Genomic DNA, 26205 nt, shown 5'->3' with positions numbered 1-26205 from the left:
TTATTTTGTGAAAGTGAGCACCAACTTCATATTATTTATTTTCCCTACAGCCAAAGTCAGTCAAATAGCAGCGTCCTGCCCGAGTGATGCCTCCCTGCAGGTCCTCCTCCAGGCCGTCAGGGAAAGGCGAGAGGTTCTCTTCCCTGCAGATGGAATGCGAAGACCCTCCTGTCTCACCAAGGCAACCTGGATGGAAATAGCAGAGGTGGTCTCGGACCGTGGGCTCACTTGTAGCACATGGGTGCGATGCCGCAAGCGCATCAATGACTTGCTCATATCAGAGACAGTAAGTGGTCCTGGTGAGGCTACTCCATTGTTTACTTCCATGACTCTGTGTCTTTAAGGCAGAGGGTACGCAAGGAATGCAGTGGAATGCATGAGCAGTCTTGTTGCCATTCACTAAGTGATGTTGCACCAAGATGAACACTGGCACTATTTATGCGATTGGATGTGTCATGCGAAAGCCAATGCAGAATGAGTGATGTTGATACATGTTTGCAATGGTTGTGATGCATCATGTCATTAAAACTGCACTGTCTGCTGCAGGATAAACGAAGCCACAACCAACGTGGGTGTGCTAAGACGGGCGGTGGGGGGGGTCTCTGAAATAAGGCTGCTGACCACGGAGGAGGAGGATCACAAGACAGGAGGGAGGCAGGGCGAGTGGAGAAGGCAAGGCAGGAGCCAAAAGGCGTAAGGATGAAGTGTCGTCTCTGCTCTTGGAGCCATAAGTGGAAACTGAAGGAAATTGTGTGAACTCACGTGAAGCACATGCTTAAAGTGCCTCTGTTTGTGTCTCCACTGCAAGTGCCCACACTCGAGTAGCAGAACACTGCATGACCTGAGAATCCTCCTCTGAAGAAGCCAATGCCTCTTCCTCCACCTCCGCCAGCGTAGATACAACCACAACGCCCGCAGGAGGTTTAAGATTTGAATTTGATTACAAGCTGGTGTGCACGACACGGACACGACCTAGCAACTGAAGGAGCATGTGCCAGCCGGGTCCCCTGACAATCGGAGGACTGCTGGGGACCTAGCCCCTGCTCAGCCCCACACTCATGATGATCCTCTGTTTGTTGCTAGGAGAAAGTCCGCTGGATGTGCAGCAAAGCCATGTGGAAAATATGTTGGAGATGCCTGAGGTCATGCGTGGCTTTGCCCGTGCCATGGAGGAGTCCTTGCAAGCCATGTCCCAGGCATTTGAGTGCATGGCTTCCTCAGTTGAGAGTCTGGCAAGCTGCATGGTGAGTCTGATTGAGCACTCGAGCCATATACAATCTGTCCTGCACTCCATCGCTGTTGCCATGGGCTCCATGCAGCAGATTCTAAGTGAGAGGGGGGCGAGGAACCTGGACCTCCCTATGGGTGCTCCTTCTCCTCAGGGAGACAGGCAGGTGCCATCGTGCATACAGATGGAGCACGAGTGCGTGCTAGCTGCCCCGGGAACTTCCTCTCAGGGCATCCCAGGGTAAGCAGCCTCTCATCCTTCCCCCGACATTGACTCCCTTACCTCCAGCAGGCGCGCACATGGGGATACTCAAGCACCAGTGCTGCAGACCCCCAGTAGGACGGAGCCATCAAGGCCCCGTTCCTCCAGAGGACGCTCACTACAGTCATCCACAGCAATGAGGCAGCTCACTGAGTAGATTGCCTCCAACTCAGCTGCTAATGTCAGGGTAGCACCTAGGCATAGTGAGAAAAAAAGGAAATTCATGAAGTTTTGATCACCAAGGTGGCACAGGTGCGATACATTTTTATTTTATGCAAAATTTGATCCGCTCTCCATAATGTTTGGCTTGGTTACAGATTAATACAAAGAAGTTTTCTGGGGGCCGATGGCAGGAACGGAATGATGTTTGCAAAGCATCTCAGGAAATGTCCACTGTCCATATCTCATTGGAATTTTAGCCTTCACTGTTCAATGATGGCTGTTTTCATTTTGATAATTAATAACTTTTTCCAAAACTGTCTTACTTTTGTTTTCTACAGTTACAATTTAACGCTGCTTGCAGTGGTATGTAGTCGCATTCATCGAAGCCCATGAATGATTTCAAATGCCAATCACATGAAACTGCAGCAACGCTTCGTTAAGATTGCTGAGATGAATAAAACCTCATGTAAAAGGGAATTTCTGTGGGAAATTATGTTTCTCCTCCCAACGTTCCTTGATGACGTGGCTTATTGTTGGCTGACACGTGCATAAATGAGGTTCTCCGTGAACCCCTCGCATGTCCTTTCTAGTACATCCTTCCTATCAATGTGATGTAACAATTCTTTGATTCTCAATTTTCACCCCATCCATTACCTCTACTATCTCCATTTCTACTAGTATTTTGTCAGCATCCTCTTCCTTAGTAAAAACTGATACAAAGTACTTATTAAGTATCCTAGACTTGGCCTGAGCCTGTAAGCAGGAGGAAAGATATCACAAAGATGTGTAAAAACTATAGAGTGGTGATACTGGGGTCTTTAATTACCAAAATATTGATTGGGATAATTTTAGAGTAAAGGGAAAGGAGAGAAGGAATTTCTGAAATGTGTTCAGGAGAACTTCCTAGGCCAGTATATTCTCAGCCCAACTAACAAGGAGGCATTGCTGAATTTGGTGCTGGGAAAATGAGGTGGGCCAAGTGAACAAAGTGTCTGTGGAGGAACACTCATTCCATTGATCCAGCTTCTCTGTTACTTCATCAAAAAATTCAATTAGTCAAGCATGATCTGCCTTTTACAAACCCATGCTGGCTATCCTTAATTAACTCAAATCTCTCCAAATGCATGCTGATTTTTTTCCCTGATTATTGTTTCTAAAATCTTACCCACCACTGATGGTAAACTAACTGGCCTGGGGTTGCTTGGACTGTCCTTACTTGAATAAGGGTGTCACATTTGCCACTCTCTAATCCTCTGGCACCTCCCCCTTATCTAGGGAAGACTGGAAGATTATAGCACGCCATTCCACTATCGCTATCCTCATTTACTTTAGCAACCTGCAATGCAAGTGATCATCATATCCGAAGGTTTAGACTCGTAATGCACAAAATCAAGGAGAGATACAAGGTAGAACGACTAGATTGGAAGAGGGCTCATTGTAAGGTGATGAAAAGGGATCTAGCCAGGATAAAATGGAACCAAAGACTGACCAGCAAAACTGTAACTGAATAATGGGCTATATTTAAGGAAGAGATGCTTCAGGTACAAGCTAGGTACATTCCAACAAGGGCAAAAAGTAGGGGACCAAAGCCTGGGTTCCTTGGATGACTAGGGAAATAGAGATTATGGTGAACCAAAGTAAGCGGGTGTATTCTGTATGCCAGGTGAATGCTTCAAGTGAGAACCAGGCCAAATACAATAAGTTGAAAGGGGAGGTGAAAAGGAAAATAGGACTGGCAGAGAGAATATGAGATTAGAATGGCAGTCAACATAAAAATATCTTCTACCAACATGTAAATAGGAAGTGGGTAGTAAGAGATGGAGTGGGGCCAATTAGCGACAAAATTGTCATGATACATTTTTATTTTATGCAAAATTTGATCCACTCGCAGTAATGTTTTGTTTGGTTACAGATGGATACAAAGAAGTTTTTTGGAGGTTGATAGCAGGAACGCAATGATGTTTGCAAAGCATCTCAGGAAAGTCTGGCTATGCTTAGGGTAGTTAAGTCACCTGGTCCGGATGGCTTCAATTCCAGGATGCTAAAGGAAGTGGGGATTGAGATAGTGGAAGAGCTTGCCATAATCTTCTAGTCATCCCTAGATACAGGGGAGGTGCCAGAGGATTGGAGAGTGGCAAATGTGACATCCTTATTCAAGAAAGGGTGTAAGGACAGTTCAGGCAACTACAGGTCAGTTAGTTTAACATCAGTGGTGGGTAAGATTTCAGAAACAATAATTGGGGGAAAAAAATCAACAAGCACTTGGAGAGATTTGAGTTAATTAAGGATAGCCAGCACAGATTTGTAAAAGGCAGATCATGCTTGACTAATCTAGTTGAATTTATTGATGAAGTAACAGAGAAGGTTGATGAATGGAATGTGGTGGATGTTGTCTATATGGATTTTAAGAAAGCATTTGACAAAGTACCACATAAAAGGCTGGTTAACAAAATTGAGGCTCATGGAATAGGAGGGTCAGTGTTCGATTGGATAAAAAATTGGCTCAAGGACAGAAAACAACATGTTGTGTTAAATGGTTGCTTTTCCAGACTGGAGCATGGTAGACAGTGATGTTCCCCAGGGTCAGTGCTAGGACCACTGCTTTTTTTGCCATATATAAATGACTTGGATCTTGGAATTCAGAGTAGAATTTCAAAATATGCCGATGTTACCAAACTTGGAGGAGTTGCAAACAGTGAGGATGATATGAACTGCCTGCAACAAGACATAGATAGGCTAGCAGAAAGGGCAGGTAAGTGGCAGATGGAATTTAATGCAGACAAGTGTGAGGTGATGCATTTTGGCACAAAGAATAGGGTGAGGCAATATAGACTTAATGGCAATGTTCTAAAGAATGTGCAGGAACAGTGGAACCTGTGGGTGCACATGCATCAATCTGTGAAGGTGCAGGGCATATTGAGAGAGTGGTTAGCAAAGCATATAGGAACTCGGGCTTCATAAATAGAGGCATAAAGTACAAAAGTTATGCTGAACCTTTATAGAGTTCTGGTTAGGCCACAACAAGAGTGTTCCCCTGCAATCGCAGGAGGTGTAATACCTGCCCATTTACCTCCCCTCTCCTCACTATCCCAGGCCCCAAACACTCTTTTCAGGTGAAGCAGCGATTTACTTGTACTTCTTTCAATGTAGTATACTGTATTCGCTGCTCACAGTGTGGTCTCCTCCACATTGGGGAGACCAAGCGCAGACTGGGTGACCGCTTTGCGGAACATCTCCGCTCAGTCCGCAAGCAGGACCCTGAGCTTCCGGTTGCTTGCCATTTCAACACTCCCCCCTGCTCTCATCTCTGTCCTGGGATTGCTGCAGTGTTCCAGTGAACATCAACGCAAGCTCGAGGAACAGCATCTCATCTACCGATTAGGCACACTACAGCCTGCCGGACTGAACATTGAGTTCAATAATTTCAGAGCATGACAGCCCCCCACTTTACTTTCATTTTTAGTTATTTTTTCTTCCTTTTTTTTTTACATTCTTTTTTACATTTTTTACTATCTTTTTTTGCATTTATTTCATTTCATCTTAGTTTGTTCAGTTTGCTTACCCACTGTTTTTTTCAGGTTTTTTTTCAGGTTTGCACTTGCTGCTGTTCAATATTCAGTGTATTCACACCTAATCTGTACTAATGCTTTGTCTTTCAACACACCATTAACATATTGTTTGCCTTTGCTCCGTGACCTTTTGGTCAGCTATGTGGCCTGGTCCAATCTGCACCTTCTCCTTTGTTATCTCTTGCCCCACACCCACCTCACTTGCTTATAATCTGTGACTTTTCTAATATTTGTCAGTTCCGAAGAAGGGTCACTGACCCGAAACGTTAACTCTGCTTCTCTTTCCACAGATGCTGCCAGACCTGCTGAGTGATTCCAGCATTTCTTGTTTTTGTTTCAGATTTCCAGCATCCGCAGTATTTTGCTTTTATTTATTATACAAGAGTGTTGCGTCCAGTCTGGTCACCACACTTGAGGAAAAATGTGAGGGTCCTTGTGAGGGTGCAGAGGAAATTTACCAGAATGGTTCCGGGAATGGGGGATTTTAGTTACATGGTTAGGTTGGAAAAGCTGGGGTCGTTCTTCCTGGAACAAAGGAAATTAAGCGGAGATTTGATAGTGGTGTATAAGATTATGACAGGCTGGAAAACTGTTCCCATTAGCTGGTGGAACAAGGACTAGGGGACATAGATTGAAGGTTTTGGGCAAGAGATGCAGGGGAAATGAGAGGAAGAGCGTTTTTACGCACCAAGTGGTAATGACGTGGAACTCGCTGCCAACGATGGTGGTGGAAGCGGAGACAACCGATGATTTCAAAAGGAAACTGGATGGGTACTTGAAGGAAATAAACTTGCAGGGCTATGGAGATCGTGTGGGGGAGTGGGACTGACTGGATTGCTCCTCTGAGAGCCGGCATGGACTCGATAGGCCGAATAGCCTCCTTCTATGATAACCATCCTTTGCATGAATAAATATTTCCTAACTTCTCCCCTGAATGGCCTGGCTCTAAATTTAAGGTTATGTCCCTGGTCCTAAACCAGAAGGAAAAGTTTCTCTCCATCTACCCTATCAATTCCATTCAAAATCCTAAAAGCCTCAATCAGTTCACCCCTTAACCATCTTATTCAAAGGAAAGCAGCCAGGTTTATATAATCCTTCCTTATCATTTAACCCACAGAACCCTGGTAAAATTCTGGTGAATCTACTTCCAAGACCAATGCATCCTTGGTGAAGTGCAGTGCCCAGAACTGTACACAATACTCCAGATATTGTCCAACAAGGGCTTTGTATAGCTGGAGCAAAACTATCTCACCTTTATATTCTAGCCCTCCATTTATAAAGGCTAATATTTCATTATATTTCATTCACAGAATCACAGAATAATAGTGCAGAAGAGGCCCTTCGGCCCATCGAGTCTGCACCGATACATTAAAACACCTGACCTGTCTACCTAATCCCATTTAACAGCACTTGGCCCATAGCCTTGAATGTTATGACATGCCAAGTGCTCATCCAGGTACTTTTTAAAGGATGTGAGGCAACCTGCCTCTACCACCCTCCCAGGCAGGGCATTCCAGACCGTCACCACCCTCTGGGTAAATAAGTTCTTCCTCAAATCCCCCTTAAATCTCCCGCCCCTCACCTTAAACTTGTGACCCCTCGTAACTGACCCTTCAACTAAGGGGAACAGCTGCTCCCTATCCTCCCTATCCACCCTGTCCATGCCCCTCAAAATCTTGTACACCTTGATCAGGTCACCCCTCAGTCTTCTCTGCTCCAGCGAAAACAACCCAAGCCTATCCAACCTCTCTTCATAGCTTAAATGTTCCATCCCAGGCAACATCCTGGTGAATCGCCTCTGCACCCCCTCCAATGCAATCACATCCTTCCTATCATGTGGCAACCAGAATTGCACACAGTACTCCAGCTGTGGCCTTACCAAAGTTCTGTACAACTCCAACATGACCTCCCTGCTTTTGTAATCTATGCCTCGATTGATAAAGGCAAGTGTCCCATATGCCTTTTTCACCATCCTATTAACCTGCCCTTCTGCCTTCAGAGATCTATGGACAAACACACCAAGGTCCCTTTATTCCTCGGAACTTCCCAGTGTCAGGCCATTCATTGAATACTTGCGTGTCACATTACTCCTTCCAAAGTGTATCACCTCACACTTTTCAGGGTTAAATTCCATCTGCCACTTTTCTGCCCATTTGACCATCCTGTCTATATCTCCCTGTAACCTAAGACACTCCACCTCACTGTTAACCACTCGGCCAATCTTCGTGTCATCCGCAAACTTACTGATCCTACCCCCCACATAGTCATCTATGTCATTTCTCTAAATGACAAACAATAGGGGACCCAGCACAGATCCCTGTGGTACGCCACTGGACACTGGCTTCCAGTCACTCAAACAGCCACCTGTCATCACTCTCTGTCTCCTACAGCTAAGCCAATTTTGAATCCACCTTATCAAGTTACCCTGTATCCCATGTGCATTTGCTTTCTTGATAAGTCTCCCATGTGGGACCTTGTCAAAGGCTTTGCTGAAATCCATGTAAACTACATCAACTGCACTACCCTCATCTACACACCTGGTCACATGCTCAAAAAATTCAATGAAATTTGTTAGGCATGACCTCCCTCTGACAAAGCCATGCTGACTATTCCTAATCAAATTTTGCCTCTCCGAGTGGTGATAGATTCTCTCCTTCAGAATTTTCTCCAATAGTTTCCCTACCACTGACGTGAGGCTCACCGGTCTATAGTTCCCTGGCTTGTCTCTGCAACCTTTCTTAAATAGTGGGACCACATTAGCTGTTCTCCAGTCCTCTGGCACCTCCCCCGTGGCCAGAGAGGAATTAAAAATTTAGGTCAGAGCCCCTGCAATCTCCACCCTCGCCTCCCACAGCATCCTGGGACACAAATCGTCCGGACCTGGAGATCTGTCCACTTTTAAGCCTTCCAAAACCTCCAATACCTTGTCACTCCCTATGACAATTTGCTCAAGAACCTCACAGTCTCTCTCTCTGAATTCCATATCTACATCCTCATTCTCTTGGGTGAAGACAGATGTGAAGTATTCATTCAACACCCTACCAATGTCCTCTGGCTCCAACAACAAATTTCCCCCTTGGTCCCTAATGGGTCCTACTCTTTCCCTGGTTATCCTCTTCCCATTGATATACTTATAGAATATCTTGGGATTTTCCCTACTTTTACCAGCCAGAGCTTTCTCATATCCCCTCTTTGCTCTCCTAATTGCTTTCTTAAAATCCATCCTACACTTTCTGTACTCCACTAATGCTTCCATTGATTTCATCATTATTTCATTGTACCTGATGACTACATTTTTCATGATCTGTGTACATAGACCCCTAAATCACTGTGGACTTCCACTGTTCCTAGTTTTTCAGCATTTAACTAATCCTTTATTAATCCAAAATGGATCGTCTCACAGTTACCTGTGCTGAAATCTAACCTTCACAGTTTTGTTCAGTCACTTAATCTATCTATGACACTTTATAATTTAGGACCAATCTTTGTGTCATTGGCAAACTTGGACACATGACTCTAGATTGTGTTATTAAGGCATTGAAGCCCCAGCACAAATCCTTGAGGGACACCACGGTCTGAATCCTAGTGGCTGGCTAGAAGCTGGAGATAGACCCTGGCTCGGACCTCCATCAAACCCCACACCCCCAACCCCGCCGAAGCTATTTAACAGTGGGCTGGCAATTAACAGGCCACAGTCCCCTTAAGGGATGAGCTCCCACCTCGCAGAGCTGCCAGCCAATTGCGCGTCACCAGAATAATATCCGGCCCATTGTGTCCAATTCTGGCCACCACACTTTAGGATGGATGTGAAGGCTTTAGGAAGGGTGCAGAAAAGATTTATGAGAGCGATTGAAGGGATTAGGGACTTCAGTTGTGTGGATAGATTGGAGAAGCTGGGGCTATTCTCCTTAGAGAAGAGAAGGTTGAGAGGAGAATTGAAAGCGATGTACAAAATCATGAGGGGTCTGGACAGACTAGATAGGGAGAAACTGCTCCCATTTTTGGAAGGGTCAAGAACCAGAGGGCATCGATTTAAGGTAAATGGCCAAATATCCAAAGGCGAAATGAGGAAAAACTTTTTTACGCAGCACGTGCTTAATATCTGGAATGCACTGCCTATGAGTGTGATGGAGGCATATTCAACTTCTTTTTGGGCCTCCTTATCTCGAGAGACAATGGATATGCGCCTGGAGGTGGTCAGTGGTTTGTGAAGCAGCGCCTGGAGTGGCTATAAAGGCCAATTCTGGAGTGACAGGCTCTTCCACAGGTGCTGCAGAGAAATTTGTTTGTCGGGGCTGTTGCACAGTTGGCTCTCCCCTTGCGCCTCTGTCTTTTTTCCTGCCAACTACTAAGTCTCTTCGACTCGCCACAATTTAGCCCCGTCTTTATGGCTGCCCGCCAGCACTGGCGAATGCTGGCAACTGACTCCCACGACTTGTGATCAATGTCACAGGATTTCATGTCGCGTTTGCAGACGTCTTTATAGCGGAGACATGGACGGCCGGTGGGTCTGATACCAGTGGCGAGCTCGCTGTACAATGTGTCTTTGGGGATCCTGCCATCTTCCATGCGGCTCACATGGCCAAGCCATCTCAAGCGCCGCTGACTCAGTAGTGTGTATAAGCTGGGGGTGTTGGCCGCTTCAAGGACTTCTGTGTTGGAGATATAGTCCTGCCACCTGATGCCAAGTAATCTCCGGAGTCAGCGAAGATGGAATGAATTGAGACGTCGCTCTTGGCTGACATACATTGTCCAGGCCTCGCTGCCGTAGAGCAAGGTACTGAGGACACAGGCTTGATACACTCGGACTTTTGTGTTCCGTGTCAGTGCGCCATTTTCCCACACTCTCTTGGCCAGTCTGGACATAGCAGTGGAAGCCTTACCCATGCGCTTGTTGATTTCTGCATCTAGAGACAGGTTACTGGTGATAGTTGAGCCTAGGTAGGTGAACTCTTGAACCACTTCCAGAGCGTGGTCGCCAATTTGATGGATGGAGCATTTCTGACGTCCTGCCCCATGATGTTCGTTTTCTTGAGGCTGATGGTTAGGCCAAATTCATTGCAGGCTGCCGCAAACCTGTCGATGAGACTCTGCAGGCACTCTTCAGTGTGAGATGTTAAAGCAGCATCGTCAGCAAAGAGGAGTTCTCTGATGAGGACTTTCCGTACTTTGGACTTCGCTCTTAGACGGGCAAGGTTGAACAACCTGCCCCCTGATCTTGTGTGGAGGAAAATTCCTTCTTCAGAGGATTTGAACGCACGTGAAAGCAGCAGGGAGAAGAAAATCCCAAAAAGTGTGGGTGCGAGAACACAGCCCTGTTTCACACCACTCAGGATAGGAAAGGGCTCTGATGAGGAGCCACCATGTTGAATTGTGCCTTTCATATTGTCATGGAATGAGGTGATGATACTTAGTAGCTTTGGTGGACATCCGATCTTTTCTAGTAGTCTGAAGAGACCACGTCTGCTGACGAGGTCAAAGGCTTTGGTGAGATCAATGAAAGCAATGTAGAGGGGCATCTGTTGTTCACGGCATTTCTCCTGTATCTGACGAAGGGAGAACAGCATGTCAATGGTCGATCTCTCTGCACGAAAGCCACACTGTGCCTCAGGGTAGACGCGCTCGGCCAGCTTCTGGAGCCTGTTCAGAGCGACTCGAGCAAAGACTTTCCCCACTATGCTGAGCAGGGAGATTCCACGGTAGTTGTTGCAGTCACCGCGGTCACCTTTGTTTTTATAGAGGGTGATGATGTTGGCATCGCGCATGTCCTGGGGTACTGCTCCCTCGTCCCAGCACAGGCATAGCAGTTCATGTAGTGCTGAGAGTATAGCAGGCTTGGCACTCTTGATTATTTCAGGGGTAATGCTGTCCTTCCCAGGGGCTTTTCCGCTGGCTAGAGAATCAATGGCATCACTGAGTTCCGATTTGGTTGGCTGCATCTCCAGCTCATCCATGACTGGTAGAGGCTGGGCTGCATTGAGGGCAGTCTCAGTGACAGCATTCTCCCTGGAGTACAGTTCTAGGTAGTGCTCAACCCAGCGGTCCATCTGTTTGCGTTGGTCAGTGATTATGTCCCCCGATTTAGATTTGAGGGGGGCGATCTTCTTGATGGTTGGCCCAAGAGCTCTCTTCATGCCATCATACATTCCTCTGATGTTTCCGGTGTCTGAGGCCAGCTGAATATGACTGCATAGGTGTTGCCAGTAGTCGTTTGCGCAACGCCTAGCTGTTCTTTGTGCAGTACTTCTGGCTGCTTTAAGTGCTGCGGATGTTAAATCGCTGGGGGCTTTCTTGTAGTTCAACAGTGCAATGCGCTTAGCGGCTATGACAGGTTCCAGCTCTTCATTATGAGATTGAAACCAGTCTGCATTTCTCTTCGCACTTTTGCCGTAGGTGGTCAAAGCTGACTCATAGATGGCGTCTCTGATGTGGGCCCACTTGGTCTCAGCATCCCCTGTGGGAGTGTTTTGAAGGGCTGTTACAAGTGAATTTAGAAATTTTTGTAACAGCTGTGGGTGAGAAATTCTGCTCGTGTTGATGCGCGGGTGGCCCTTCTGCTTGGAATGATGCAACTTCTTTGGTCTGAGTCTAACCTTGCTGCACACCAGGGAGTGGTCGGTATCGCAGTCCGCACTGTGGAAGCTGCGTGTGATTTGAACACTGTTTAAGGCGGCTCGCCTTGTGACAATGAGGTCTAGCTGGTGCCAACGACGTGATCTTGGGTGCCTCCATGAAACCTGGTGACAGGGTTTAGTGTGAAAGAACGAGTTGGTGATGCAGAGGTTATGATAGGTACACAACTCAAGCAGTCTCTGCCCGTTCTCATTCATCCTTCCAATGCCATAGCGCCCAAGGCAGGAGGGCCATGAGTCATGGTCAGCCCCAACCCTGGCATTAAAGTCCCCCAGCAGGAATAGGTGTTCGGTGTTGGGGATGCTGCTAATGATGTTATGGAGTTGTTCATAGAACTGGTCTTTAGCTTCAGGTGGGGAGCAGAGTGTTGGAGCATAGATGCTGAGTAGGTGTACTGGACCAGAGGTGGTGAGCAGTCGGATGGACAGTATGCGTTCCGAGCCATTTGAGGGAGGCTCTATCATGCTGAGCAAGGAGTTTCTGATGGCGAAGCCCACTCCATGCTGTCTTGGTTCTTCAGGATCCCTGCCCTGCCAGAAGAAGGTGTAGTCTTGCTCTGCTAGAGAGCCACTCGCGGGGAGGCGAGTCTCCTGAAGTGCTGCAATGTCCACATTGAATCTACTGAGCTCGTTGTTAATGATGGCGGTCTTCCGAGAATCGTTGATTTGTGTAAGGTCTTCCGACAGGCCAGGACACATAGTTCTGACGTTCCAGCTTGCAAAGTGAAGGGCTGGTACCTTCTTTCCTTTTTTCATGTTGTTTGGTGCGGTGTATCAGTCCACCTTTCGGGCAATGACCCTGAGCTCCAAGCACCCATTGAAGCAGGCAGACTGTGGCGGGACAGAACCTTATTGACCGGGGGCTGCCCGGTTTGCAAAAGGGAATTGGCTAATTATCTGAAGAGAAAAATTTGCAGGGCTATGGGGAAAGGGCAGGGGAATGGGTCAAGCTGAATTGCTCTTGCAGAGAGCCAGCAGGGAACGATGGGCCAAATAGCTTCCTTTGGCGCTGTAACCATTCCATGATTCTATAAATTTTAAAAGTTAAGAAACAGAACAGTAGATCAAAGACATAGCAGCAGAGTCTTCTGGTGTAGTCCAGTACAGAAGGGTAGCCTTGATGTCCAGGGAAGCTGATAATGTGAAAGCCAAATTTGAGAAAAGATTCAGTGATCACTGAGGAAACAAAGAGGTCCGGGGATGGGTAGTGGTGGTTGAAACTAGCAATTAACTTGTAGTTAGGGCTAAAATGTACTCACTATTAGAGCCAGGGAACTTAAACAGTGGAAGAGAGGAGATTGGGGAATAAAGAACAATGGATGGCAGTGGATGGCCAAGGATAAAGGTGCACATTAAGAAGGCCTAGGGAGTTGACTGCTAAGCCATCTTAGGTTTAACGTATTGAACAAGACCTTTTGTACATATTTCAGGTATTCCTCCCCTTCTTTCCCCTTAACACTGTTGCTTTTCCAGTCTATTTTAAGATAATTATCAATATTCTATAGTTACTGCATTTTTCTGAAATTTGGCTGCAAATTTGCACCTCGATCTCCTTCCCACTATCTGGTGGCTTTTAATATGCACCCAGCAGCTTAATAGCTTTCCTATCGTTCCTTAATTATAATCAAATAGATTCTGTTTCTGAACTGTCAAGTATATCATCCTTTGCTAGTTCTGTGTCAGTATCTTTGATCAATACTGTCGCCAACCCCCGTCTTTCCTGAATACGTTGTAGCCAGGAATATTATTCCTTCCCTTGTTTGAGCTAGGTCTCTGTTACTGTCACTATATTATATTTCATGTGACTACTAGTGCCTGCAGCTCACCAACCTTATTTACCACACTCTGTGTATTTACATACACCTATCCTAATCTATTTTGCATTTCCATCCCATCTTATCCTTCCCATTTCTAATTCCGTTTGCCTCCCCCAGTCATATTCTCTAATCCTGCCTTCTGGTGTCCCTCCCCCTGCCAAATTAGGTTAACCCTCCTCTACAGCATGAATTCACCTCCCTGCGAAGACACTGGTCCTAGCCCTATTGATGTACAACCCATCCATTTTGTACGGGTCCTTCCTGTCCCAAAACTGGTCCCAATGCCGCAGGAATATGAAGTTTTTCCTCCCACAATATTTCTCCAGTGACACAGTAACCAGCTTCATCTACTGCCCCGATACTCAATATCACACGGCACTGGGAGTAGTCCAGAGATAACCACCATTCAGGTTTTTCTCCTCAATTTCACTGCTAGCTCCTGAAACTCTGAGTGTTGGTTCCAACATGGACCATTACTTCTGGCTATTTCCCTTCTGGCACCTTGGGGGAGGAGGATGGTGTGGTCAACCGATTCATCATCTGAGGAGGGCAGTGGTAATCAACAGTAGGTTCCCTTGCCCATGTCTGACCTGATGCCATGAGACTTCATGGGGTCCGGAATCACTGTTGAGGACTCCTTCCTGACTATATACCACTGTGCCCCCACCGTGGGTGGGTTTGTCCTGTTGGTGGGATAGGACATATCCAGGAATGGTGATCAAAGAGTCTGGGGCACTCGCTGTAAAGGCATAATTCAGTTAGTATGACTGTCAAGCTGTTGCTTGACTAGTCTGTGGGATAGGGCTCTCCTAATTTTGGCACAAGTCCCCAGATGTTAGTAAGGAGGACTTTGCAGGGCATCCTTTGCTGTTTCCAGTGCCGAGGCTGATGCCAGGTGGTCTAGGAACGTATTGAAATGGGAGCAGGAGTAGGCCTTTCGGCCCCTGCAGTCTGTTGCTCCATTCAACTAGATCATGGCTGATCTTCTACCTCAATGCTATTTTCCCGCATTATCCCCATATCCCTTGATAACTTATATCTAGGAATCTATTGATCTCTGTCTTGAAAATATTCTGTAACTGAGCCTCCACAGCCCTCTGAGGTACAGAATTCCAAAGATTCACCTCCCTCTGAGTGAACAAATTCCTCCTCATTTCAGTCCTAAATGGCCTACCTCCTATTGAGACTGACCCCTGGTTCTAGACCCTCTCAGTGAGGGGAAACATACTTCCTGCATCTACCCTGTGCAGCCCTGTAAGAATTTTATATGCTTCAATGAGATCACTTCTCATTCTTAGAAACTCTAGAGAATACAGACCCAGTATCCTCAATCTCTCCTCATCGGGCAATCCTGCCATCCCAGGGATCAGTCTGGTGAAACTTCATTGCGCTCGCTGACCATCTGGTTTTATTCTTCAACTTTTCTGTAGGGGTTTAATACAACCGAGTGGCTTGCGGGACCATTTCAGAGGGCAGTTAAGAGTTCAACCACATTCCTGTGGGGCTGGAGTTACATGTAGGCCAGATTGTATAAGGATGGCAGATGTCCAGATGGTTTTCATGATTATCATAACTGACACTATCATTTAATTCCAAATTTATTAATTAATTGAATTTAAATTTCCCCAAGTGCCATGGCAGGATCTGAATTCAGGTTTCCGGAGTGTCAGCCTCAACCTCTAACATTAGTTCAGTGGCATTACCACTATGCTACCATTCCCAAAGAAAAATAGTCCAAGGATGTCTTGTAATGGCGAGATGAAGACACCAATCACACAAATGAGTAGGTATGCCATAATTTAAAAGTCAAAACTTAATGCAGAAAATCTAGAGTGTCTTTAATTAACCAAGTTATATTAATCTAGGATAAAATGGGAGGAAAATTAGGACGATAGGCACTTACTGGATTAATGTTAGGGAACTGCAGGGGAGAAAATGCAATGTAATACATTACTCAGATCGGTTACGATAGCTGAAAAATTAAGATATGTAGGCAGCATTATGTACACCATTTAAATCTGTGTATGATTACTCAATGTGAAACAGAACCAGTATATACCACTCAGGGGAAACAGCTCTACTTGCCAAAAAAGAAAATAGCCTTGGACAACAAAGAAGTAAGAGACAACATAAAACGAAAAGAAAAAGCACACAAGAATGCAAAAATAGCAAAGAAGTTGGCAAATGGGAGAGATACAAAGAACAGCAAAAAGGGACAAAACAGATATTAAGACCTACAAAAAGGGAGTATGAAAAGAAACTTGCAAGAGATATCAAAATCAAGACACAATTTTTACAATTATATTAGGAAAAAGTCAGAGTTTAAAAGCAATATAGGCCCCTTAAAAACTGATAATGGTGATATTATAAATTAAAATACAGAAATGGCAGACCTGTTAAATAATTACTTTGCATCAGTATTTACTCAATCAGGGATGGTGGACTCACCATAATTAACGTAAGCAAATTAACAGTTATGAAAGAAATAATGGCACTAAAGATTGACAAATTCCCAAGACCACATGGTTTCCATCCTATGGTTTTCATAAGATCATAAGAACTAGGAGCAGGAGTAGGCCGTCCGGCCCCTCGAGCCTGCTCCGCCATTCAATAAGATCATGGCTGATCTTTTCGTGGACTCAGATCCACTTACCCGCGCTCCCACCGTATCCCTTAATTCCTTTATTGTTCAAAAAGATATCTACCTTAGCTTTAAAGACGTTTACTGAAGAAGCGTCAACTACTTCACTGGGCAAGGAATTCCATAGATTAACAACCCTCTGGGTGAAGAAGTTCCTTCTTAATTCAGTCCTAAATCTGCTCCCTCTAATCTTGAGGCTATGCCCTCTTGTCCTAGCTTCATCTGCCAGTGGAAACATCCTCTCTACTTGTATCTTATCTATTCCCTTGATGATTTTATATGTTTCTATAAGATCCCCCCTCATTCTTCTGAACTCCAATGAATATAATCCCAATCTACTCAGTCTCTCCTCAAAAGCCAACCCCCTCAACTCCGGAATCAACCTAGTGAACCTTCTCTGCACCCTCTCCAGTGCCAGTACATCCTTTCTCAAGTAAGGAGACCAAAACTGCACACAGTACTCCAGGTGCGGCCTCACCAGTACCTTATACAGCTGCAACATAACCTCTCTGCTTTTAAACTCAATCCCTTTAGCAATGAAGGACAAAATTCCATTTGCCTTCCTAATTACTTGCTGTACCTGCAGACCAACCTTCTGCGATTCATGCACAAGGACACCTAGGTCCCTCCGCATAGCAGCATGCTGCAACTTTTTACCATTCAAGTAATAATCCTTTTTCCTGTTACTCCTACCGAAATGAATGACTTCACATTTATTAACATTGTATTCCATCTGCCAGACCTTTGCCCACTCACTCAATGTATCTATGTTCCTCTACAAAGTTTCACAGTCATCTGCACACTTTGCTCTGCCACTCATCTTAGTGTCATCTGCAAACTTTGACACCCTACACGTGGTCCCCAACTCCAAATCATCTATATAAATTGTAAATAATTGCAGTCCCAACACCGATCCCTGAGGCACACCACTAGTGACTGATTGCCAACCAGAATAGCACTCATTTATCCCCACTCTCTGCTTCCTGTTAGTCAACCAATCCTCTATCCATGCTAATACTTTACCCCTGACGCCATGCATCCTTATCTTATGCAGCAGCCTCTTGTGCGGCACCTTGTCGAAGGCCTTTTGGAAATCTAGGTACACCACATCCACTGGGTCCCCATTGTCCACCTTGCTCGTAATGTCATCATAGAATTCCAAAAGATTTGTCAAGCATGACCTGCCCTTCATGAACCCATGCTGCGTCTGCCCAACGGGACAATTTCTATTGAGATGCCCTGCTATTTCTTCCTTGATAATAGACTCAAGCATCTTCCCCACTACAGAGGTTAAGCTAATCGGTCTATAATTCCCCATCTTTTGTCTACCTCCCTCTTTAAACAGTGGCGTCACATCTGCTGTTTTCCAATCAACTGGGACTACCCCAGAGTCCAGTGAATTTTGGAAAATTACCGTCAGTGCACCTGCTATTTCTCCCGCCATCTCTTTTAGTACCCTGGGATGCATTCCATCAGGGCCAGGAGACTTATCAATCCTTAGCTCCATTAGCTTGCCCAACACTACCTCTTCCGTAATAATGATTGTTCCCAGGTCCTCACCTACGTTCGTCTCTTTGTCAATTACTGGCATGTTATTAATGTCCTCCACTGAGAAGACCGATACAAAATACCTGTTCAATGCCTCGGCCATTTCATCATATCCCATAACTATCATAAAGGAAATAGGTGTGAACATTGCAGATGTCCGAACTATAATCTTCCAAAGTTCTCTCTATTCAAGAACCATACCTTTATATTGGAAAACTGTGCATCTGTTGTCAGGAAATTACTAGAATCTATAAGTAAGGATAGGGTGATTGAACACCTTGAAAATGTGCAGCTGCACTGACAGCCAACATAGATTTGCAGGCTTGAAGACCCTGAATGAATGTGTTGAAGAGGTAACTAAAGTAGTGGTCAGTGGAATCTCTACGTATGTTACTGATGTGAAGCTCCAGAAGGCATTTAATAAAGACCGCCACAAAGACTATTAGCTGAAGTTAAAGCTCATGGAATTGAGGAGAAATTCCTGGTTAGAAGATTGGGTGGGTGCCAGGAGAGAGACAGTAGGGATACCGGGAAGGGACGTTATTGGTAGGATGTGACCAGTGGCGTCTCACGGGGATCTGTGTGGGGGCCTCAAATATTCACTGTGTTTGTTAACGACTTAGATGACAGGATAGAGAGCCATATATCCAAGTTTGCTAAAGTCACAAAGATAGATGGCATTGTAAGCAGTGTAGATGGACATATGAAATTGCAAAGATATTAACAGATTAAGTGAATGGGCAACATTTTGGCAAATGGGTTTAACATAGGCAAATATGAGGCCCAATTTTATTCAAAATTTATCCAATTTTCTTTGAGCAGATGCATTGGGCTCATCCCACTCCCAGTGACAAAGTATTCTGGGTTCCAACAACCCTCTGCATAAATAAATTAACATGTAGCATGCTGTTCTGAAAATTCCCAATCGTTACGACCGGGGTGGGAGGAGTGCACTGCCTTTTCTAGTTCTACTTCTCCACAGGTCACAAAATATATTTAAATGTTTGCCCAGTTACCATTACGGTCAATCAGACTCTAATCTTTATCCCAGAATAAAATAAACCAACCAGGTTTCTTTAATAAACAACAAAATTGTCAGTTTACTGTCAAACAAGACTTAATCAGTAACAAAGCAAAGCATTAACACGTTGATTGAAATATGAAAGTTCCCTTTTTACCTTAGCCCCTCACATACACACACAACGGTTAACCAAAAAAGAGATTTCCTTTTTAGAGCTGTTACAAAAAAAAAGACAAAAAATACTTTGACCAAATACTTGCTAATTCTTGAAGAAAAGAAAGAGAAGATATGGAAAGATGTCAGTTGTCCCTTTTTTGGTTTGGCATCCCAAATACGCGTAGACGGCTGTCACTGGGATCTTTCTCTGGAGCAATTTGTTCAGGCGGCATCAAGGATTTATCCAACGGGTTTTTCCAGTGTCTCAGGAGAAATACGGCAACAGGGGTTTCAAGCAGGCCTTTCAAGATGAATGTAGCATCAATTTCTCTATTTCTTAAACTCGCTTCAAAGAGCTTCTCAAAGAGATGAAAAAGAAGGCAGGCTTTTCAAAGAGATGGAAAAGGCTGAGCTGGGGGTGACTGCTCTCTTGGCTATTTTTTTAAAACTCCAACACACTGTCCAAAGCGAAACCAAAATCAATATCTCAAGAGTCAAGCCTTCTGACCCCTATAAATCTTAACCTGTCACTTCTCTGTAGACATCGCCCCCAAGTCAAAAAGCCCCTGCTGGTTATTTATCTGAAGACAGGTGACATCCAGTACGTGTTGTTTGCAAACCAAGTCTAAAAGACCTTCCGATGACCTCTTTTTAAAAAAAAAAACACAAAGTCCAGCATCTATGGAATCGTTTTTTTCAGTTTTAAAACACAGGTCCTCAAAATTTAACAAAAAATGGAAGTACCTCCGTAACACAATGAACAAATAGCGAAACTAATAAAAGCTACCAATGTTCAGCAGTCAGTAAATAGTTGTCAATAAAACAACCAGCATGGAGAAGAACAACCAGTAAAGTGATGGAAGGTGTTGTCGACAGTGCACTTGCTTAGCAATTACCTGTTCAGTGACACTCAGTTTGAGTTCCGCCAGGGTCACTCAGCTCCTGACCTCATTGCAGCCCTGGTTCAAACATAGACAAAAGAGCTGAACTCAAGAGGTGAGGTGTGAGTGACTGCCCTTGACATCAGGGCAGCAAGGAGCCCGAGCAAAACTGGAGTCAATGGGAATCAGGGAGAAAAACTCTCCACTGGTTGGAGTCATACCTAGCACAAAGGAAAGTGGTTGTGGTTGTTGGAGGTCAATCATCTGAGCTCCAGGACATCACTGCAGGTGTTCCTCAGTGCAGTGTCCTAGGCCCAACCATCTTCAGCTGCTTCATCAATGAACTTTCTTCAATTATAAGGTCAGAAATGGGGATGTTCGCTGTTGATTACACAATGTTCAGCATCATTCGCGACTCCTCAGATACTGAAGCAGTCAGTGTAGAAATGCAGCAAACCTGGACAATATCCAGGCTTGGGCTGATAAGTGGCAAGTAACATGTGCGCCACACAAGTGCCAGGCAATGACCATCTCCAACAAGAGAGAATCTAACCATCTCCCTTTGACATTCAATGGCAATCGATTGCTTAATCAGTCACTATCAACATTCTGGAGGTTGCCATTGAACAGAAACTGAACTGGAATAGCCATATAAATACCATGGTTACAAGAGCAGGTCAGAGGCTAGGATTCCTGCGGCGAGTAACTCAGCCCCCGACTCCCCAAAGCCTATCCACCATCTACAAGGCACAAGTCAGGTATGTGATGGAATATTCTCCACTTGCCTGGATGGCAACACTCCTGACTCCAACAGCACACAAGAAGCTTGACACTATCCAGGACAAAGCAATCCGCTTAATTGGCACTCCATTCACAAACATTCACTCCCTCCACCACCAACGCACAGTGGCAACAGTGTGTACCATCTACAAGAAGCACTGTAGCAATGAACCAAGGCTTCTTTGACAGCACCTTCCAACCCATGACCTCTACCACCGAGAAGTGCAAGGGCAGCAGATGCATGGGAACACCAATACCTGCAAACCCCCCTCCAAGCAACACAACATCGTGACTTGGAACTACATCGCTGTTCCTTCACTGTTCCGAAGTAAAAATCCTGGAACTCCCTTCCTAACAGCACTGTCAGTGTACCTAACCCACATGAACAAGAAGGCATCTCACCACCACCTTCTCCTGGGCAATTAGGGATGGGGAATAAACGCTGGCCTGGCCAGCGACACCCACATTCCCATAAATGAATATTAAAAAAAACAACATAATAAATCAAGCTTTATGTATACAAAATAATTTTGTTGAGTGCATGTTGTGTCTCATTCAAAAATTTCTGAGACACACTTCCAACTATTTTCATCAATGACCAATGCATCATAACATTACAGATAGGGAATGTATCAATCTAAAGATGTCAAAGTAGTTGCACGAACTCCCAATGAAAAGCTACCAAGAATCTTTGATGAGCAATGTCTTTTGGCCAACATCCATGTTACTCACTGAGCTAAACACTTTAGTCCTGGAAATAAGGATCTGGAGTTTCTGTCAGGTTGCACTGGCTTTTTCAGTGTGTCTGCCATATTGCGTGAGGGTAACACTGGCTGCACTCAAGGTAACTGGGCATAGGGATCGCCTGCAACAAAGAAGGTAAGTAACATTATCTACATCTGGAATTGAGAGGAGCAGGAGCAAGAATGGGAGTCTTCATCTCGATCTCACATTTAAAGGAACTGGTCACTGTTCCCAACCACATCCCTGGCTCCGATCATGCCTCTGTTCCCAACCTGAACTCCATGATATGATCCCAGACATTAACCTCCACAAGCCCTGGCCTAGGTCTTGATCCCTAACCCAGGCCTTGATTCCTGACAACACTTACCTGAAGGCTGCTGCTAATGTTGCAGCAGCCCAACCTTAGAGCTCCCTTCACTGACAGATTCTTAACACTTCACCAACAACACTGAAGTAAAGCCCAGGGCCCAATATGTGGAGCGGTTCAGGCTTCACTGTTGAGGTGCAGGGACATGAAATGCACCCCATCCCCCACCCCCCACCTTGCACCCAAAAATGCTTGTGACCCAATTTCTAGGCAACTGTTCTAATATAGGGAAGCACATCAGCAAGATAAATGGTCAGATAATATGTTTTAGTGATGCTAATTGAAGGATAAATGTCACTTCTTGCAATGCAGCATTCCCTCAGTAGAGCAATAAAATGTCAGCCTAGATTATACACTCAAATCTCTGATTGGGCTTTGAGCCCAGAACTTCTGACTCAGGGATGAGAATGTTCTGACTGAGCCAACGTTGTCACATTTAAGAAAGAAGGAGCTTAGAAGAATTGTTTTTATATACAGAGTGCCCTATCAGAATCTGTAATAGTTTTTAGTATTAGATAAATATTAAGAAAGGTTTAAACGGGATTGAGGAAAGGGCAGAGAATGGGACTAAGTGGATATTGCTTTCAGAGAGCTAGCATGGTGCAATGGGCTGAACGAACTCCCTGTGTCCTTCAAAATTCTGTGATTCATTGAACTCCTCAAAGGGCTACTGAACATGAGGCCAAAATTGCACACCTACTCCAACCACTGTACTCACTGGTCAGCTCCAAGTTTCATTTTCATCCCATGTAAACAAGGACACTTTATCCTCTTACAACCTTTTGATTATCAAGCCTGCCAAACAAAAAAGATAACTTCAATTGAATGAGGCCTTTGCAACTTCAACAGCATTTAAATAAACTGAAAAACTTTGTACATTAAATACAACCATTCATTTTTGATGATCCCAACTTTGAAAGTCTAGAATGAAAAGTTTCTCAGTGTGTGGTAAAACATTTCAATTCAGACCTAATACACCAAGCTGTGCTTTAATACCAGAATGAGGAAGCAGCATTAAATTACTTCTATCCCAACATCATCAATCTTCTCCAAAGGACCAACACTATACAGAAATACATATGTGTCCAACACATCAGCTATGGAAATGTACTTAGAAGTACTGAGATCAAATAAAATTTATGTCAGCTCTATCTATTTTCCCTATAATTAATCCCTTCAGATTTCTGGTCTGTCGCAATGATGGCTCATGTTTTTATTGCAGAATAATCCTGAATGATTACAAACCTGCCATAAATTTACTTATTCTTTTAACTGATTAAGGTCCCTCATGGCAGACTGATACAAAAGGTGAAGTCACATGGGATCAGAGGGGAGCTGGCAAGATGGATACAGAACTGGCTTGGTCATAGAGGACAGAGGGTAGCAGTGGAAGGGTGCTTTTCTGAATGGAGGGATGTGACTAGTGGTGTTCTGCAGGGATCAGTGCTGGGACCTTTGCTGTTTGTAGCATATATAAGTGATTTGGAGGAAAATGTAGCTGGTCTAATTAGTAAGTTTGCGGACGACACAAAGGTTGGTGGAGTTGCGGACAGTAATGAGGATTGTCAGAGGATACAGCAGGATATAGATCGGTTGGAGACTTGGGCGGAGAAATGGCAGATGGAGTTTAATTCGGACAAATGTGAGGTAATGCATTTTGGAAGGTCTAATGCAGGTGGGAAATATACAGTAAATGGCAGAACCCTTAGGAGTATTGACAGGCAGAGAGATCTGGGCGTACAGGTCCACAGGTCACTGAAAGTGGCAACGCAGGTGGATAAGGTAGTCAAGAAGGCATACGGCATGCTTGCCTTCATTGGTCAGGGCATAGAGTATAAAAACAGGCAAGTCATGCTGCAGCTGTACAGAACTATAGTTAGGCCACACTTAGAATATTGCGTGCAATTCTGGTCGCCACACTACCAGAAGGACGTGGAGGCTTTGGTGAGGGTACAGAAGAGGTTTACCAGGATGTTGCCTGGTCTGGAGGGCATTAGCTATGAGGAGAGGTTGGATAAACTCGGATTGTTTTCACTGAAACGACGGAGGTGGAGGGGCGACATGATAGAGGTTTACAAAGTTATAAGCGGCATGGACAGAGTGGATAGTCAGAAGCTTTTCCCCAGGGTGGAAGAGTCAGTTACTGGGGGACATAGGTTTAAGGTGAGAGGGGGAAAGTTTAGAGGGGATGTGCAGAGGGTGGTGAGTGCCTGGAACTTGTTGCCGGGGGAGGTGGTGGAAGCAGGTACCTTCGAGACGTTTAAGAGGCATCTTGACAAATACATGAATAGGATGGGAATAGAGGGATACGGACCCCGGAAGTGCAGAAGATTTTAGTTTAGGCAGGCATCAAGATCGGTGCAGGCTTGGAGGGCCGAATGGCCTGTTCCTGTGCTGTACTGTTCTTTGTTCTTTGATTGTCTCCAAGTGTTCATTCAGAACTGAGTCCAATTACTTTATTATAGGTTTAGAGACCAATTGTAATGGGTCTTCCATTTGTCATGCATTGTGAAAACAAACACTAGAGCAACTATTCAAATTGGCGTTTCAAAGCAGTGGAAAAGGGAAGAACGGTGGAGAGTGTTCTGCCAGCTCCACCACACCTACCACCATTTCCAGGATCTGCTACTGGAAATGATAGCTCTCGCATGTGCTTCAAAGGTGATAGTTCAAGAATGAAATATTCAGAAGGTCTGTCCCCTCCCCATACTGTTAGCAAATGATACGTAGTTGTGGGGAACTTAAAGAAGGGGGAAATACAGGGATCTTTAGAATAAATTGCAAAAATTTATCTTCCCATTTCCAAACCTGTATACTCACAGTAACAATTGGATAATGCAACACTGAAATATCACAAACATTGCTGTTGAAGAACTGAAGTTTGTGGAGGAGTTCTAGCTGCTTCTGGAAGAGATGGAAGAGAAATGCTTACATTTTATCGACACTCAATGTTCAGCTAAAGCTACTGAGGGCAGGTCTTACAAATCTACTGGAATTACTTGATAAAGCAAATAGATTTGTTTTAATCTGGTTGCTTTGGCTGGAGCCATTCACCTTCCTCTGTAAATAATTAACAGGAAGAGGGAATGATTGTTCAAATTGCACACTGTTTCTTGAAATAGGCTTGTGATCTTTTCTCACTGTAGACTTCTTTCAGTTCCTCAAGGCAGTCTTCAGTTTCATTTTCAGACCCATTTGCTCTCCACTGCCAGCAATATGCAAAAGTTTCATCAAATGATCCACTAAACGTTTTGAAGTCAATAGATCTATGGCCTTGATTCCCTCACAGTGCAAAATGCAGTGAGAAAAGAGTACGGAAATATGTAGAAAGTTACTGGTGAGGATTTTTAGCGTTATGCTGGTGTTTGCTCAACTGAAACTGATCTTTAAAAGCAGTGAAAATTTTCTTTAAAAATCAGTATTAAATCACTTTAGTGCTTATTAAGGGCCTATTAAGCCCCAAGGGCTTATCCCAGAAATGTGATCAGTAATGGCAACAATTTTAACTCTGCCACAAGTCAGTACTAGAGACAGTCAAGCATGGATGTTCCTATTAACAACAATGCAGTGTCATGGGTGTATACTGCAAAACTGTTCACAGCTTCAGAACAATGATTATTCTCTTTAGCAGGATCTTCTGGCAGAGGGAGGAAGGTCGGGGTTTGAATGAAGCCTAAATTTGGTAACAATCAAATGATTATAGGAGGAAGATTATGAGAAGCTTTATTTATGAGGACAGACTTAAGAAACTAGGGTTCTCTTCATTAGAGAGAAGACTCTTAAACAGGAGATCTGATAGAGGGGTTCAAATTATGACAGCTTTTGTTAAGGTAAATTGGGAAAAACTAGTTCCACTGGTCAGTGATTCCATTAATAGATGGCATAAATTTATGATCTTTACTAAAAGTATGAAGAGATTTGGAAGATTTTTCTCACCAACACAATTGATATGACTTTTAATGCCTACCAGAAACAATGGGAGTAGTCAAAATGCATAAAAACTTTTAAAAGTGAAGTGGGTAAATATTTGAAAAAGACCCATTTTAGAACATACAGGAAAAAAGTAGGGTAATGGGACAATGTGGATAAAGTGAAGTTGGCCCAACAATCATTTATCTATTCATCAATAGCAAGTTTACAGTTACAGACACAGTGGGATTGCTCATCCTCTTCCTCAACAAAGAGCTGACCTTGGGTATCATCACAGAATAGTTCCAAAATGTAACCTACTGCCCAGGATCAGTAACTGGGAAACAGAAACATACAGCTACAGTTTTACAACAGAACAAATGGTACAGCTCTAATGTTGCTAACAGCGTGATTGTTCAGCCCCAACTCTACGAACAGGGTGAATGGTACAATTTGACTTTGCTTAGAGGGTGAATGATATGATCCAGC

At 44.4% G+C, this 26205-nt stretch overlaps 1 protein-coding gene across 7 annotated transcripts in view; it reads right to left on the bottom strand.

The window, feature by feature from the left end:
• LOC137384353 (phosphatase and actin regulator 1-like) overlaps positions 1-26205 on the bottom strand; it is an 859907-nt gene that overhangs the window by 611595 nt on the left and 222107 nt on the right. Inside the window, exons 1-2 of one of the 7 annotated variants that reach the window (XM_068058298.1) lie at positions 24628-24723; positions 22526-22602 (exon numbers count right to left, since the gene is read on the bottom strand). The exons of 4 other annotated variants lie outside the window; for them this stretch is intronic. The gene's annotated coding sequence lies outside the window, so the exon portion shown is untranslated. Of the gene's footprint in view, positions 1-21428; positions 21501-22525; positions 22603-24627; positions 24724-26205 lie in introns of those variants that run through there. 2 more of the 7 variants (XM_068058307.1, XM_068058317.1) reach the window with 2 other exon arrangements.

The sequence above is a fragment of the Heterodontus francisci genome, chromosome 2, assembly GCF_036365525.1.
Source record: "Heterodontus francisci isolate sHetFra1 chromosome 2, sHetFra1.hap1, whole genome shotgun sequence".
NCBI lineage: Eukaryota > Metazoa > Chordata > Chondrichthyes > Heterodontiformes > Heterodontidae > Heterodontus > Heterodontus francisci.
This window is presented reverse-complemented; position numbering and strand designations above follow the sequence as displayed.